Raw genomic sequence first — 6,665 nt, forward strand, 5'->3', positions numbered from 1 at the left:
ATATTCTGATTTATGTATGAGTGGTGGAAACAGTTCTCTGCTGTCTAATATATATTTGAATGAATAAAAGAACTGCATTTATTCAAAATAAAAAAAATTCTAATAATATATATCTAATAATATTATCATCCTTGCTATTCACTTTTTATCAATTTAACACATCCTTGCTAATAAAAGTATGATTTGAAAATTGACTGACCCCAATATTACTGACCAAGTAGTGTATATTGTTATTACAAAATATTTATATTTTAAATAACATAGCTTCTTCGTTCTTTTTTTTTTTTTTTTTTTTACTTTTTATTCATCAACGTATCCTAAAAAAGTATCACGTTCTGAAAAAATATTAAGTCGCAGAACTGTTTCCCAACTTGTTAATGAATCATCATATTAGAATGATTTCTTAAAGGATCATGTGATAATGATCCTAAAAATTCAGCTTTGCATCACAGAAATAAATGATACTTTAAAGTATAATAAAATTTAAAAACAATTATTTTAAATTGTAATAATATATCTCCAATATTACATTTTTTTCTGTATTTTTGATCAACTAAATGCAGGCTTGATAAGCAGACGAAACTTCTTTCAAAACATAAAATAATAGTAATGTTTCCAAACGTTTTGGTCTGTACTGTATGTTTTATTTCCCTCCACAAATTTTCACGCCTGTAATACTTTCATGTTCTTTGTGTCCATATATTACCTCTTCAGTTATTCTTAACATAATTATTTTTTGTAATTATTCTTATGATCCTTATTAAATTCTGATTATTATAATACAGCAATGGAAATCATCTTGTCTAGACACAATGACTTTAAAATAAAATCCAGATAAATTAAAAGGCGATACAACAAATACAACCCTGAAATGTGGACCATGTTTTACATTTATTTTTCTATATATTTCTTACCAACACCAAAAGAGAGATGGAGCTTAGACCCAAAGTACTGTTGCACTGTAAGTCTGGCATTTAATAACAAACACATACATTCATGTTTTACATGCTTTATGATCTGTACATTGGCTATCGTCAACCTATTTGGTTACCAACCATTCTTCATTTTTTGAGTAAAACCTTTGTGTTCAACAGAAGAAATAAACATAGTTTGGAAGAAAATCAGGGTTAGTAAATGATGACTGAATTTTCATTTTTTGAGTAAAATATTCCTTTAAAGTGAAAAATGACACCTTTTTTATCAGGTTAAAGAGATTCAATGACTAAAACAGACAAAAAGAGAAAAAAAAATCTATTCAATTGCTACACTGCTAAAAGTATAGAATTGTTTTTAGAATAAAGTATTCGTTTTGTTCTAGTGTTCTGTTTAGAACTAAAACAAATGGTACAGTGCATTTATAGGGGAACTTCTGATTTATGATATGCAATATTTCAACATTAAATTCAAGTTACCATCCATACTTTGTTAAAACTCTTAAGTGTTTGGCAAATTTTTAATAAAATAATCAAGTATCACTTAATTGTGTACTGTCACTCATTTCCATTCTCACTCTACTACAAAGATTGTAATGTGACAGAACTCCCATATTTGATATGACAACAATTATTTACACCCAGAACAATTAGATTGGCTTTCTTAGCAGTTATGTGCTCGGTAAGGTCTGATCTCAGGTCAGAACTGCTCGGTCCTGATCTATGTAACGATTGGGGGTCTGCCTCAGTATGCCACACAGTCGTGCTCCGAGATGGCAAGATTGTACCCAGTTTCCTTTCAGGTTCTCCCTGTATAGGCACTGGTGAACGGATCCTGGCCCAGCCTGACGTCTCCCTATAAAACACAAGACGAACAGGCGACTTACACCAATAAGAGAGCAGACGCAATTCCACCAGAGAGGAGAGAAAAGCACAGACTAAAGGTTTTTCAAAGTTGAAACACACCAAATGAAGGGGAGTTGTAATGACATCATTGTTTAATTTCTTCTTTAACCCACAGGTCTCATCGTGTGGTTACTGTAAAGCTGAGCAGGTCCTGTGAAGGCCGCTGTAACTCTACTCACCCAGAACTCGCCCCAGGAGTTTCTGACGATCCAGTATTCGGTCCCGTCCTCCGTGACGCCCCAGCCTGCCACTGAGATGATGTGATTCGGCATAGACAGAATGTGAAATTCAGCAAAAACCCCTCCATCATACGCCTCCAGGCCTTTAGTGGCCATTATTGAGCAGCTACAACACAGAGAAACAACGAAACTGTTCTGACACAGCGGCAAAGTTCATTGGGATAGACAACATCAAGCTGAAATTTGATTAAAGCCTATCTAAAATAGCTTGAATTGAATGAATGTACCAACTGTAAAGTTTTAGTATACTATTATAGTTTTATTAATATTTTGAAAAAGTTTTTATTCATAAATCTTCTGTTTTGGTCTTTTTTTTGGTGTTTGGTGTCTTTTATAAATATGTTTAGTTTTTTTTATTAGTTTTTTTTATTATTTATTTCAGTTTTAGTTGTTTCAGCTCATTACTTTAAAACTAAATGAAAAATGCTAAATATTGCCTTGCCAACTTAACACAACAAAATAAATGTTATGTATTTTTTTAATATATGTTTTAGTTAACTATAATAACCCTGCTGTAAACAGCCCACTGTTAATGAACTATAGCCAAATAATCATTTGCATCATATCATATTTATTCTTCCACTCAGCCACAAAACCCCAAGACTTGTAGCTTACCATTTTAATTTATATTTAACTCAAAATATGGGCTGTGGAACCTGCCTGATTGGTCCATTTTTGTAGATCTCAGCCTTCATCCGATCTCGTCCTGAGACGTCTCCATAGTCTCCAACGTTCCACACGGTGTAGTTTTTAATTATCGAGCAGGAGCCGAAGAACGAGCACGTGCCACACTGATTAAATAAATCACATTCTACAGAAAAAAGAAAAAGTAAGAGAAGAAAAAAAGACGTAATATTTAAATCCACTATAACCTGCAGTGCACTGTTACAGTGTGCATAAAATACAGGAGAAATTAGTGCATGATTAGTGAAATTATTCCTTTCTTGGTACTTGGAGAAAAGTTTTAATGCAAGTTGCAATAATTACACATTTGCATTTTGTAATGATAGAAAAATGCCTTTTATATGCAACTCGTACAACACTTTTATGAAGGCCTGTTTCTGCCATGAGATAAAAAAAATGCAACTGTCACATTTCTGACGTTTATTCTTGCAATTTTGAGTGTATATCTCACAGTTACATTCTTCACAGAGTTTACCTTTTGTAATAATTCTTACATACTTATATAATAATTCTTGTGCATTCTTTTCTCACAGTTGTGAGTTTATACAGTATCTCACATTCAGTTTTTTTCTCAGAATTGCAAGTTTGTATTCCACATTTCTGTTTTTTTTCTTCCTTATAAAAAACGCGCTTATATATCACACATCAAAAACATATTCAAAACTTCCTCCTTTTTTCTCAAAATTGCAAGATTATTGGCCTCATTTATAAAATGTTGCCGAAAAAAACATCCTAAATTTGATCTTATGATCATCTCTCAAATACGCGTGATATAAGTGTGACTGATAGAATGAATGCGTGCACATCCAAAAATGAGCCTCCCATACAGTTTCATAGGGCATCTCATGTGTCTTGCAGAGTTTGGTGGTGTCTTACTTGTGATTTCGGGCCTGATAATTATTGCAGGTCTCGTCAGGAATGCCGTGCTCGTGTGCATAAGCATAAACACCCATGTGATCTCCACCGTAGCATGAGCCTGCCCTGCCACAGTCAATCACGTTCTGCACTGACAGGTAAGCAGAAGGCCACGCCCCGTTCCTCTTGATGTTGATGCGATCTGAAAGTTCAAGACGGAAAACTGCATGTGTTTGACTTGAACTTCCTGTACTCTGCTGTAGTGTCCTGAGTCTGACCTGCGAGTGCGCTGGTGGCGCCCATGGCCCAGCAGGAGCCGCAGTACTGCGGGATGTGTTGGTTGCGTGTGACGCTCACATAGTTTTTGCCATGTGCCATTAAGTGTTTGCGCCAGTCCCAGGAGGCTGGGAGATCAGAGACGTTTTATTACATATTCATGTGGCCGGGGGTATGTCCTAAAACATGCACAAATTATTATTATTACAGAACCAGTATGATATCAGTTCATTAATAAAAGCAGAAGATATATTGTAAACATGTGTCTTTTAGATTTGATACAACACCTCATAACATATCATCACCTTCCTAAATGCCCCGCCTCTTACCCTCCATGTAAAAGGTGAAGGTAATTTACTACATAAATAAAATTAAATAATTTTGATAAAAAAATAAATCTAACCCCAAAAACAGAAAAACAAGAAAAAAATCTGCCAATGGGGTGAGATACATGAATGTAATTAAAAAAGGGGGATAAAAAGATTATTCTTACCCCACCGACAGATTGGTGCAGAAATTCATTTAATTTTAATACATTCTTTAGAAAATTAGACCTAGGTAGATTTACCTAAATTAAATAAATTTTAAAAACTCCTACACAATCATAAAAAATAATACAAAAAAAATATTAATAAAAATGATGTTACTGATGTGTACCATGGTACTAAAATACAAGATATTGAAATCGTACTTATCCAAATATTGCCATAGTACTGTACGTTTGTAAGTGGTGTGTAAAAGTTTTATCGCAAATAAAACAAATATACAAATGAGATATATTCTCATAAGATCATACGTTAATGAATGAGGGTCTGTGGTCCTTCATTGGTTTGTAGCATGAATCTGATATCTGCTGGACTTCAGTAAATCCTCTTGTGTGCAAAAACAGACTGAGCAGAAATAAAAACCAGAACACAGCAGACGCCATGATGAATGTTTACATCCGAGTCTGACGCATTAGAAAGAGCTTTAGCCCTCTACAGACCCGGAGACATACTGCGCTACATTTGTCAGTAAAGGTGTTTTAAGATATTTATTTTAGAGGAAGTTCAATCTGAGTTAATTAAAACCATTTAAGGACGAGGTGTTGTTTATTCGAAATGCTTAGTTAGTGTTTACAGTAGAACTTATTTGTTTTGAAGGATTGAAGTTGTAGTGATTCATTCTCACCAGCAGGTGTCACTAAAATGCTTTGAAATGCATTCTTAGTATTTCAAGTTTTTAGTATTTTATTTAGTATACAGTAGTATTCTAGTATATATGTTATCTTAATATTTAGGGTTAGGGTTCATTTTATTCGACGTGTCATTTTTGGTTAAGATTTCTAATGTAAATTATACAAATTTATGTTTAAAATGTTTCTAATCAATTTTGAAATAAAATAAAAAAAATCTAAATTATTACATTTATATAAATGTTCAATTTAACAAGACTTCAAAATTACTTCAAAATAAGTGTTAACAAAATAAAAATAAAACAAAAATAAAATAAATAACAAATATATTTCAAAGTTTTGAAAATTAAAAAAAAAATTACAAATATTAAATAAATTATAGTAATTTTCAGTTTAACAGATCATGCCAAATTAGTTTTATAAAAAGTTATGTTTAAATTATTTAAAGTGAATTTATAAAACATTATAAAAATTATTAAATCAAATTAATTTTGAATTCAAGTTATATTTTTTCAATTAAATTCAGGACAGTATGTTTGGTATCGATAATGCAAGCATGCACAATGGCTAAAAATACCAAAATACAGCAAACTTCTTAAAAAGACTTAGAAAAATGCAACCAAAAATCTACCCATTATGTTTATGAGTGTTAATAAGATTAGGCTTGTAGTAAGTATAATTAAATTAAGCACAAAATTAATTCAATAATAGGTCCAAATATCTTAACAAATGCTTTCAAAACCATCTTCATAAAGTGATTTAAAAGTTTAAAAGTGCTGTGTTTTGTCTACAACCTTTAACTGGCCTAATGGCTTAATTAAGCAGAATGTAAGTCAGTGAGAGGTTCATCATGAAGCGTGTTTCTTGATCTAAACTTTTATGTAATGAGATTATGGTCAGTACTCATAAGTGTGGGAAGTTGTTTAAAGATCAGAGTTTGTCCACTCAGCAGACTGTGTGGACTCAGATTGCCATGTGATTCGATTTGACGGTCGTTTCTCTCTCGCTTCCACCTGCACTTCATCATATCCTCTCAGTTCAATTCATGTGTATCTCCTGACTCTATCAAAGAGATGAGAGCTTTTCCACTGTCTCGTGTAGTTTTATGATGACCTGAATGCAAATTGACAAGATCTAATATCTGACTTTCAAATTAAACAGAAAAAAAAACAACCTACATCAACAACAAAGATAACCCAGACCCCAATGGTAAAGAGTTTGTTTGCAATGCATACTAACATACTCTTTTTCTGCCATATGCAGCATGTGTATCATGCATAGTATGTGCATTTTCTCAAGTCAAAATAACCATGTTTATTTCTGAGATTTAAATAAATAAATAAAAATAATAAAACAAAAAAATCCTAAATAAATTATATGAGTAAAATAAATTATATGCAAGACAGTATATGTGTGGTAAGATAATGACAAAATTCAGTTTATAGAAGTTAAATAGTATAAATATACTAGTTATATTTATATTATAATATATTAGTAAAATATTTTTTGAAAATTTAATTATATCACATTTTTTATTTAATGAGACAATAAATGTACTGTTAAAAATGTCAAATAGCTTTATAAGTTAATAGTATAGAT

At 31.9% G+C, this 6,665-nt stretch overlaps 1 pseudogene; it reads right to left on the reverse strand.

The window, feature by feature from the left end:
- Nucleotides 1-1,922: 1,922 nt before the first annotated feature.
- On the reverse strand, nucleotides 1,923-4,109 carry LOC122136324 (annotated as a pseudogene).
- Nucleotides 4,110-6,665: the final 2,556 nt, after the last annotated feature.

This window comes from Cyprinus carpio, chromosome B2, assembly GCF_018340385.1.
Source record: "Cyprinus carpio isolate SPL01 chromosome B2, ASM1834038v1, whole genome shotgun sequence".
In the NCBI taxonomy this organism is placed as follows: domain Eukaryota; kingdom Metazoa; phylum Chordata; class Actinopteri; order Cypriniformes; family Cyprinidae; genus Cyprinus; species Cyprinus carpio.